Genomic DNA, 10,556 nt, shown 5'->3' with positions numbered 1-10,556 from the left:
TCACTTGAACACCGTTAATAAGTCCTTAGTTAGTCAAGTATTTGGGGGTAATTACGCACGGGGCTTTTTACGTTGCCGGTTGCACATCCTTTCTAGTGCACAAATCAGGGGGCGCAAACATGCATCTGCCCCCCCTGCCTGACACTACACGCTATGAAACGTCACAGTGAGCCTGTCCCCGGGTCTCTGTGGGGACACGATGCTGCGGGACAAACTCATTGGAGATGGAAAACCATGAGTGAAATCGTTAACTGTCGACAAGGCTGAGATTTGGATTTGGACTAAACCACAGTTTCTCAAATAATGGGTCGTGACCCAAAATGAGGTGACGGGGCTCAATTTAATGGGTCACTTGATAAAATATGATCATTGGATTAAGTGTTCTGTCCAGTTTTGTTGGATTTTTTTCTATGCATGTTACTGTCAGACGCCATCACCGGTAAATGTGATGCCATTTTTGTCTCTTTTCTTCAAAGCAGTTTTTTTTTCACTGGAGAAACCATTTTATTGACCTGCAGTAGGGTTTTACATATCCTTTAGGACGAATTTAAAAAAATTGAATACAATCTCGAATCGTCCAGAAATGATGTCGCTATGAAGAGACTCAGTTTGAGAACAACTGTACTACTCACACGGCTTTTTGGTCCAAAGTACAAAAATGTCGCTGCTACAGTGTGTTCGTAACTGTATCAATGGCATTTCACTGAACTTGGAAAAACACCGTTTGGTAGAAGGGAAACTTTTCAAAATACCAGTAAAACATTCCCCGAGAGAATTTAAAATTATACCGCGATCCAAATGCACACTATTGCGCTTTCTGCAGTTTTTTTTATTTAATTTTTTTTTTAAAAAAGCTTCTTTGATGTCAAACTTGAAGCGAAAATAACCCCCTTTAATGTCCAATCCCGTGCAGGCTACACACCAAAGTCTTAGATCTCGTGGGGGAAGGAATTCCACAAAAGAGACCATTGCTGTAAAAGAAAACTTATACTAAAAAGTATGAAAATGAAGAGACATGGAAAAGAAGATGAAGAGAATGATATATAAACCACTGAGGGATTTTTAAGTCTTAAAACGACACAAAGTTGCTTATTTTCCACTGAACCTTACTTCAAAGGAGTCAACAGCACATCAAAGAGAACTCCAATGGGGGGCAGTTTGAGGAGGCACACACACGTTCACTTACACAGAGTTGGTAACTTACCATCGATACACGGAGTCCTCTCCTCAAATGTTTAAGAAACACCTGTTTTTATCCAAGGGAATGCGCGTATAATCCACAGAGGTTTTTCCACAGCGTGTCCACATACAGTCCGCTCAGGTTCGAGTCTGTTTACGGAGAGTAAAAGCACTCGAGAGAGAAAAATACCTCCTTTTTTCCTCCCTCCCTCCTTTTCTCCTCCTCCCTATGGTTTCAGGCTGCCATGCCACACCGTAGGTCTCTCCTGTAGGCGACTCCAACACCAACTGAAGCGAGAGGCTGGAGCAGCGCACTTCAAAGTGACGACAGGTCCTGACAGTACCATAAAAACAAATGCAGATCTCCGCGTCCGAAAAAAATACAAATATCCACGTAATAAAATCAACCAAAGTGTCACCGCAGCGTACACATACGTGGCAGTCACTCTGGGTAAAGAACGTTTTAAATCGTCCCCGCTTTATTGGCTTTTTTCTGACGTTGTGCCAACGATTCCCTGGCTGTGGAAGTTGCCTGTTGAGGACCTTATCAAAGAGAAGCAATCTTGAGCCAACTCCCCGAGGCTTTGGGGCGTCAGAAGTAACTGATCTGCTGCCCTAATAGCATTATCGCTACAATCCCTCTGTTGCTACATAAACTTTAAAGACGTAGGGATCTTTTCTTATTTCACGACCCGCATAGTTTTTCAGATTAACCCACACAGAAGCCTCTCCCGGATGCACAGTACATGCTCCAGTGCACGTTTCTGTCCTCACATGAGTTAGAACGCACCAACGATAGAGCGATAAAAAGGACAAGTAAGATTTGGATTTCAAAAATGCATTCTGCACAAGTTCTACATTCACATATTCCAAACTCAAGTGCAATAAAAGTCAAAATCGTTCTTTTTTTTTCAATAACCGTGCAGACAGTGGACCAATTTCCACCCGTCATTCACACACAGCGTGCTGCAGTAGGAATCTAAGTCACTCCACAGCGCCCACCAGTGGAAACAAGTGGAACTTGTACACGCACCACATGAGGACAGCTTAGTGACATTTTGCCGTGTGGCAGATGTTATCATATCACTGATGAGACAGCAGCATAACTCCTCTTAGCAGATCCTACTGTAGAAGAAAGAAAAGAAACTCTGCTCTGTTTGTATTTACTGCAGACAGTGAACAGAACAGGCTTTCAAAACACCCTCTTATCAGTCTGTTGTTGGCACAGGCATCATTCTAGACAGCTTCAACACTCTACACTATTCTCAATAAAAATTCGGCATTATGTCTTAATTATTTGGTATTTTCATTGTATGGAGCGATGTACATTATTCTCAATAAAAATTCGGTTAATTATTTGGTATTTTCATTGTATGGGAGAACACGGTGGAAGAGGGGTTGATGATCTTGCCTTACTGTAGGATGATCATTGATACGTTGGTTTCATACCCAGTCTTTCTCTATGGAGTTTGCATGTTTTTCTGTATGTGCTTGGGGTTGCAATACTGAACATGTAAAAGTGTGAAATGTGCTAATAGTTTGATTTGGACACTGTAGATTGTTTGTCTCTGCTGGACTGGAAAATGTCAAAGGTGTTACCCACCCTCACCCTATGATACTGGGATTGGCTGCAGTCAACCCAGTCACCCCATGAATGATCAGATAATGACAAGAGTGGAATCAGAACAAATAAATACATTTTATCCAGGTTCATGACAAACATAATTAACTGCGGTTTTACGTTTTTATCACATCTTCATTCACATCTACTGTCTAAAAGAATCCAGATTTCTGGGAAAAGCAGTCTGAACTCAGTCACTCCAGCTCCTTCAGCTCCTGGTGACCTTCTGAATGATGAAACGCCAAAGATGAATAAAGAACTGAACAGAGTCTCTAGTGTTTATGGTTTGTTTTTCCACTGTAGGAAAGCCTGTCTGCAAGATGACTTGCTAAAACGTTGGAAGAGCAACAGCCAGTGTCTGTGTGCGTCTTTGTTTTTCTCTGGATGCGCACTTGCAAAGTACAGAACAAAGTCGGCAGATACTTTGATCAGCCTGTTTGCCAAAGGTGCGTGAAACTTTCTCCCTTGAAGGCTCTCCTCCCTTCAAGGTTAATAAAAGTGAAAATTACCCTTGAAGAGGCGGTGATTACTAAAGGATTACTCATCATCCAAAGGCCACTTCATTGTCCTCAGATTTTGTCAGCTCACACCCTGCACCTAAAAAAACATCAACATAAATATCTCCACATCAGATGCATTGTCCCAGCTGAGGACGAGCAGCACTGACAGGGTGAAGTGGAAGGTCATGTGACAGCTTTACACGATAACGTTTGACCCAGGAATCGATCGACTGAATTCTCCTTTGTTCAAATCTTTCCTGCAGTTTATGACTTTGTCCTAGTTTCATATAATCTAGAAGAACTTCCTGGAGAACTTTGTCAACTCTCATGTTCTCATGTATCTGGTCATCTGGTCAACACTCTCTCCTACATTAACCAACCCCATCAACTGAAGTCACTTTTCCCAAGTCAACTTTTGGTACATTTCGTTTTGCAAAATGTTGCCTTTTATTTAGATTTTGCTGTAACGTCTGCTGCAATGTCTGACTGAATAAATGTGGAGAGTTGCATCAGTGAGGGCAACTGGTGTAAAAGGTGTGTCGAAAACTCTGCAGATTACAAGCTGTGGCAGCCCCTAGAGAGAAACAAGACACAACTTTTTTATATGCTTATATGTTTATATGCTTTTTTTGCATAATCTTTGTAACTTACTTATCACTATTTTTATAAACTTTAAAAATGCTTCTGCTAACTTCTAGCATATTTGTAACTTATTTATCACTATTTTTATAAATTTTAAAAATGCTTCTGCTAACTTCTAGCTGCGTTTAACAAATTCTTTGTTATACAATTACATGTATAACTGTGTTTGTTTACAGATATATGGTTAAAAAGGTAAATATCACTGGTATCCTGGTACAACCTCATCTTCCTGACCATGATACAAGTGCTGAGTATGTACTAGACAGGAGTGTGTGAGGGTGTCGGACAGAAAATATGAACTGTTGATGAACACTGACATCTGGAACCGTGCCAGATGTGAGACACTAATGACTCCAGAGTTCAAACAAGTCTGCACAAACCCCAATTTTATATCCCGCAAAAACTCATCCACACGGCGCGGCTCTTCCTGCAGGTAAACAAGTCATAATGCAGTGTAATATACCGAGAGCCGCTGGTACAATGTCAGCCTTTGTTAGCTGTGGAGGACGGAGGCTGAACTTTGACAGTAAACACACCGGGGTGGAAACCATTACCATGCAATGGTGTGGACCTCCTGCCAGTACTAGAGGCCAGTTGGGCAATAGCATCCTGCCTTGACAACCCCCTCACTGGTTTCATGGGAGGTCCCCATCGGCCAGGTCCTCCCCACTGCCCCCCAGGACCTGACCCCAGGTCTGTGACCAGTGGTGTTCTTGGCTTTTGGCCCTATAAAAAGCCTGTTGAAAGAGGGCTCCAGGGGGGAGAGGTTATGGGATGTAACCGTCTCTCTGTTTGAGAAGATATTATTACAGGGACAGGTCAAACTCGGCCGGACTACAAAGGACACTATAAATAGACAAAGAAGGGCAAACGTAAATCACCATTGGCGTCTTCAACGTTTTTCGACGTGACCAACCTCCAGACGATTAGATTTTAGGAGCGGCCCGCTTTTAATGTCATATTTAATGAGAGATAATTCCTCATTAAAATCACTGCAGGGACAAAGACTTTTTTTTTACAACCTGGTCACAGAGATTCCTGAGCAACCTTGGCCTGTTGTGACTGCAACACTTCACTTTAGTTGCACTCGTAAACACACAACACGCAGCAAGTGTGTGTGTGTGTGTGTGTGTGTGTCTGCCTGTGGTGTCCTGACTGTGCTGCAGCTCTGTGATCAGTAACTGCTCTCAATTACAGTATTGTGTGCTGTTCCTTTTCGGCTTGGGGTTAAACTCTTCGCAGACCTCTTTGAAGTACTCATCCCTTTATCTCAAGCCAGAGCCAAGAATTTGGGGGAGGACAATGGAAAATGAAACCAAGAGGGAAGCTTATGGCAATTATCAACCAGAGTCATGAGAAGGAAGTGAGTCCAGAGAGAGAGAGAGAGAGAGAGAGAGAGAGTCAATGTAGGACAGGGGGTTACTGTTTCAAGTTTGTTTGGTGTGTACACATCCCGGACAACAAGAGAGGAAATGAAGGCCACCTCCTCAGAGGAGGTGACAACAGGGGGACAATGGCTCCCGAAGGAGTCGATGGGACGAGCTCTGTGTGATGGTGTGGGTGAAGGGGGGTGGGGGGGTCAACAGAAAAACATAAACAAACTTTGTAAGTTTCTGAGGGGAGAAAGAACAGAGGAGCTCGGTTGTCAGAGAGGTGTAGAGTTAAGACAGGCTTTGAAGTTGGACATGGTGAACAAATACCCTTCAAATTTGCCCAGATGGTGGGGGTCGTTTTGACAGGGTTGGAGAAGAATGGATGACTTGTCCATGTCCGGTATCGACAGTGATGTCATAACATGACGCTATCAACGACGCAGATGAAATATCTCTGTTTCTACTGCCTGGTGTAAGTGGATAAAGTACAAATATACTATACTGTATGGTAATGACAGACTGTATAAGAATACTCTCTGTATTGTAATGACAGACTGTATAAGAATACTCTGCTCCTCTAAGGGAAACTCTTGAGGTTTCACATCACATCGATGTTGAACCTACAACGACGGATTCTTGAAGATATTCTCAGTAGCAGTCAGATGACATGTATCAAAGAGGGTTGAAGACGAAGGTAGAAGGTAGTAGGTGAAGAAGAAATGGCGGCGGAGGGAAGTAAAGGAAGAAAGAAAAGAGAGTTGGAGGTTATTTATTGTTTTTTTTTCCACTCGTTTTAATCCCATTTTTCGCTTCACTTTTAAGTCTACCAACGTATAGAAACAATGTCGGATCCACTGTCTAATCCCGTTTGGGCCATGACGCTCACTCCAAAACAGACTGTAATGACTTTCATTTCCTCCGCTGCTCAGACAGGAGCACCAGGCAGACACTTCACAGCAGCTCTGTGTGGCAGGACAGCAGTGAATTCAACAGGTCCTGAGTCAGAGTCAGCCTGGACTGTGGCCTCTCTCACTATTTCTTCATCCACAATACTTGTATTCAATGGTTACTACGACATACTCACTCAATCACCTGCAGTGACCTGAAGTACAAAAGTACACAGCTGATGTTCACTTAAAGAGGACAGAGACATCACAGACAGATATATTTATTGATCCCTGTTTAGGGTGAACGTTCTAAAGTTTCTCACTGTGTGAAAACAGCAACAGAAAGATGTTGAACTGCAGCAGTTTGTCTCTTCCACTGACCAATCACACTGCATAATCTTTTTTTTCCATAAACAAGTGAGGAGGATGTGAGAGATGAAAGAGAGTGCCATAGCCAGACACAGACACAGAGATGAAGACAAACCTCCCACACTCAGTCGACTGCATCAGTTCCAGTCCTGCTCGCCCCACACCGGCAGATTCATGACCCAGATGCACAGACGCAGCCCGCCGTGCCCTCCTCTCTGAAGGCTGCATCGCCTCTAACGCGCAGCTGCACACCCCTTTTCATAGCTAACGTTGTGTTTGAGTGACAGGGCCGAGGACAAAAAAGATTTCCATAAATATCGTCATCAATAAAGACAGAAGAAGACAAGCCAGGAGAGAGAGAGGGAGAGGGAGAGACACAGAGACAGTTGATGCAGGAAACATGACGGAGGACAGAAGAAAAAAAATAGCCTAAATGTGTTGAATGCGTTGAGTGCGATGTGTGTGAAGTGTTGGTGATAAACAGGTTTATTTATGCAAGCAGCGTACAGCAGCCAAACACAGGCTTCCTTGGGTCTGGCTCCAAATACAGTTCTATAAAAAGATGCAGTGACACAGCTCATACACACACACACACACACACACACACACACGTATAATGATTTTTGTCAATCACATGCTGATGTACAGTCGATCCCAGAGGCCCTGTACCGGCGCTCGGAACCAAACACGTCATGTGCGTAAATCCTGTTAGAGGCAGAGAAGAAAGGCAGTGAGTAACCTCACATTACCCTGTTTGACAATTTACTCCTTTGAATTCATGGCCTCGAAAACACCGGCAGCATGTTGCATGAATAAAACACTGGCTCGGTGCAGAGAGAAACCCGATTTTTCAAGTTGCCTCTGTGTTTTAAAACAGTTCCACTGGATTAATGTGTTTGTACCAGTTTACAGACATATTGGTACAGTTCACTGTATGTAGGTCCCCTGTTGACATGTTACGTCGGGGCTCTCAACTCCAGGCCCGTGGGCCACTTCTCGTCTGCAAACCTCCCACATGTGGCCTGTGATGGATGTCAATACCAAGGTTAGCGAGCAATTCCACAAACAACTGTAATGCTGTCTCCAACGTTGACATTGTGTTATGTATTAAAGACGTACCTACAGTATTTGGTCACCTTAAATATAGTATATACTGTATATTCTTCTAACATTCTTCAAGTTGCAATACTGCCACCTGTGTGTTGTACCTGTGCTTAGCCATGTAAATTAGCATATGTAAATAGAGTTTGCATGATGTGAAATCGCACTACGGGGCTATTATTGCCACCTACTGTTAGGAAGTGGCAATAAGTGAGACTGATGATTTTGGCCTCAGCTAAAATGGTCCCCTGACCTACCAGTTGAGAAACACTTTAATTTGTATTTGAAAATCTGAGCTGAAACAGTTAATTTGGCCAGATTTCACATCAGCCTTTGTCACCAGGGCCAGGCAGGGATTAGAGTTGATGAAACGCGGCCTTTGGAGTTTCCTGACTGGCCTTTTTACTGTTGTCACACCACAATCCACCGTCTGATGTGGAGATAACCCAGAGGAAGAGAGGCCTTTGATCTTTAATGGGGCCACATCAGCGGTGTGGAAATGACATCGGTGGTTAGTATTTACACAAGCACAATTATGGAGGCTATTTCGGGAACAGACGATCAATTAGAGCGAAACTAGTTAGGGTAATAACACAGATTAAAGGAGAAGTTAAACAAGAACGGTGCCTGGGTGTGAACCGGCTGGAACGCAATGTACCTCTGTTTAAACAATATCCATCCACAACCAGTGTCAAGCTTTACAGTGTGTGTTTTAAGGACGACTGTCTTTACTGGACTCTAGGTGGCTGCCACAAAACTTGCATTCATTTAGGGCATTTTATTTTGGAAATATTCTGGAATCCTTCTCAAAATAAGCAACTACACTTCCTTAATAACCCCTCAAACAAGAGCCTTTGGAATTTTCGAGTGAATTAACAGAAAAAACAAGCCCAAAGTCGCTTACAATAAGCGGACTTGGCACCTCCGCCAAGGTTTTGTGCTGAAAGAGAAAATTCCAGTTTCTCAGATGTCGATCTGACAGAGCTCTCTTATTTCTTCTTCTTTTTTTTTTGTTTCTTCTGTCTCTTTCTTCCTATCAGCCCATGCAGCAGAATCAGCACATCAAATAAATACAGACAGGCTGCAGTGTTTCTTTTGGAGAAAGCAAAACAGGTCACGGACAATAGGAACACATGGAAGTGTGCAGACCTGAGGTGCGAAATTAAAGCAATTCGTAGGAAACTATTTGAAACCGAATGTGATCCTGGAATTTTATAATAGCTGCAAAGCCTTTTTTGAGGAAAAGAATAATAATAAAAAAAGAATACTTTAAATGATCAGTATTCCCTTTCATACATTCCTCAGCTTCCAGAGACACAAAAACAACTAAAGGAGAGCTCATTGTTAATCCTCGTCTTGGTCCGCCAAATGTTATCATCATACATCTTCCTTAGCCTTAGAAAAACCCTGAGAGATTCATAAAGTCAGCCAGTTTATTAGGAACACATGATCTTATATAACTGTCCTTAACAAACCTCTGATAGAAGCACGAGTTTTTTCTCTTTTTTTTCCAAACTGGTCTAAGGAGGTGTTGATTGACCTGCTGGATCGTTGTGGTGTGTTTGAACTCCTTGTGTTGTACACACAGGTGTGTGCGTGTTGTTTTACATACCCTCGTTGATTCGAATTGGATGGACAAAATAGCTAGCTGCACACACCTTGCTGCACGATACAAGCCGCTCAACCACATCACAGACAATCACGCTGAACAAACACGGGTCAATAAATCTGCCACGGAGACGAGCGCTTGTGCAACTGTGCCGTCTTCGGCCGTATTAGATCTAACTAGGTGTTCCTAATAAACTGCCAAATGAAATGAGCGCAGAGAGGCGAGTTCATGAATTCCACAGGCTGATTGATTCAGCTCGCGTTTGAACGTTGCCGATGGTAAAACACAAAGCGGTGGCAGAGGCAGAAACTGCGAGGCCAAGGACTGTAGTGTTTGGCCGGAGGTTCAAACACTCTCCGAGCCGAGCTCTTTATCTGAACCAACCACAAACCCCCAACCACTTTTTAGAGTTCAAATGAGGGCTTGAGCACAACGGCAATGTTAAATAGTAATGGGAATTCAAGGTCCCTGACTGTAGTGTTAAGTTACACGAGTTACAGCTAATGGCTTACAACATGCAAGATGTGGTCACACAGAAACAAAGGCAAAAGCATGAGTTCCTTTGTGAAGAGAATCATTATGGTGAAGGACGGAAATCAAGTTTTAAAAAAAAAAAGACCAAAGAAAATGATAAAAGTGTTTTATTTAAACAATGCATTGTGATTTGTGGGTCGAGCTAATTGTAAAAAAAGATGTCAATCAAACATAATGAATAAAACAGGTTGACATCATCAAAGAAATACATTAATAAAAAAACAAAAAATGTAAAATGACCATGAATAAATAAAACCACATCACACCAAACATAAGTGGTCCAGTGGTCTGACATGTATGTCTTACTGGTCAGGATTCTCACATTTGATTAGGAGGTCAAATCCTTCACGTCCTGCTCTGAGGTCAAGCTGTGGATGTCCCGGAATTACCTGTTTAAGATCAAATCACTCTCCTCAGTTCTCAGAGATGCATATGAAATAATGACGTGGAATATACAGTACATGTACATACACAGACACACAAACATTTTTATTTTTACACATACATATATGTACCGTATATGTATGTGTATATATATATAGTATATTTATATAGACTCGCACATACATATATTTACATAAATATATTTATACATATATATTTATAATATATAATTTATATTATGTACAGAGAAACACATATATGTACAGTATATATGTATACACGGAAACAAAGAAATATCAGTAATGTGAGAAGGAGAGTGTTTTTACCTTCTGTTGCGACAAGTGTCCAGGTCTTCCT

At 42.2% G+C, this 10,556-nt stretch overlaps 1 protein-coding gene across 2 annotated transcripts in view; it reads right to left on the bottom strand.

Moving 5' to 3' along the window:
• Window positions 1–2,430, bottom strand: part of axin2 (axin 2 (conductin, axil)) — a 16,057-nt gene extending 13,627 nt beyond the window's left edge. Inside the window, exon 1 of one of the 2 annotated variants that reach the window (XM_008329811.3) lies at window positions 1,205–2,430. The gene's annotated coding sequence lies outside the window, so the exon portion shown is untranslated. Of the gene's footprint in view, window positions 1–922; window positions 1,144–1,204 lie in introns of those variants that run through there. The other variant, XM_017040723.2, reaches the window with a different exon arrangement.
• Window positions 2,431–10,556: the final 8,126 nt, after the last annotated feature.

Source organism: Cynoglossus semilaevis, chromosome 17 (assembly GCF_000523025.1).
Source record: "Cynoglossus semilaevis isolate Cse_v1.0 chromosome 17, Cse_v1.0, whole genome shotgun sequence".
NCBI classification, from domain to species: Eukaryota; Metazoa; Chordata; class Actinopteri; order Pleuronectiformes; family Cynoglossidae; genus Cynoglossus; species Cynoglossus semilaevis.
Note: the sequence above shows the minus strand (reverse complement) of the source record. Positions and strands in the feature narration are given on the sequence as shown.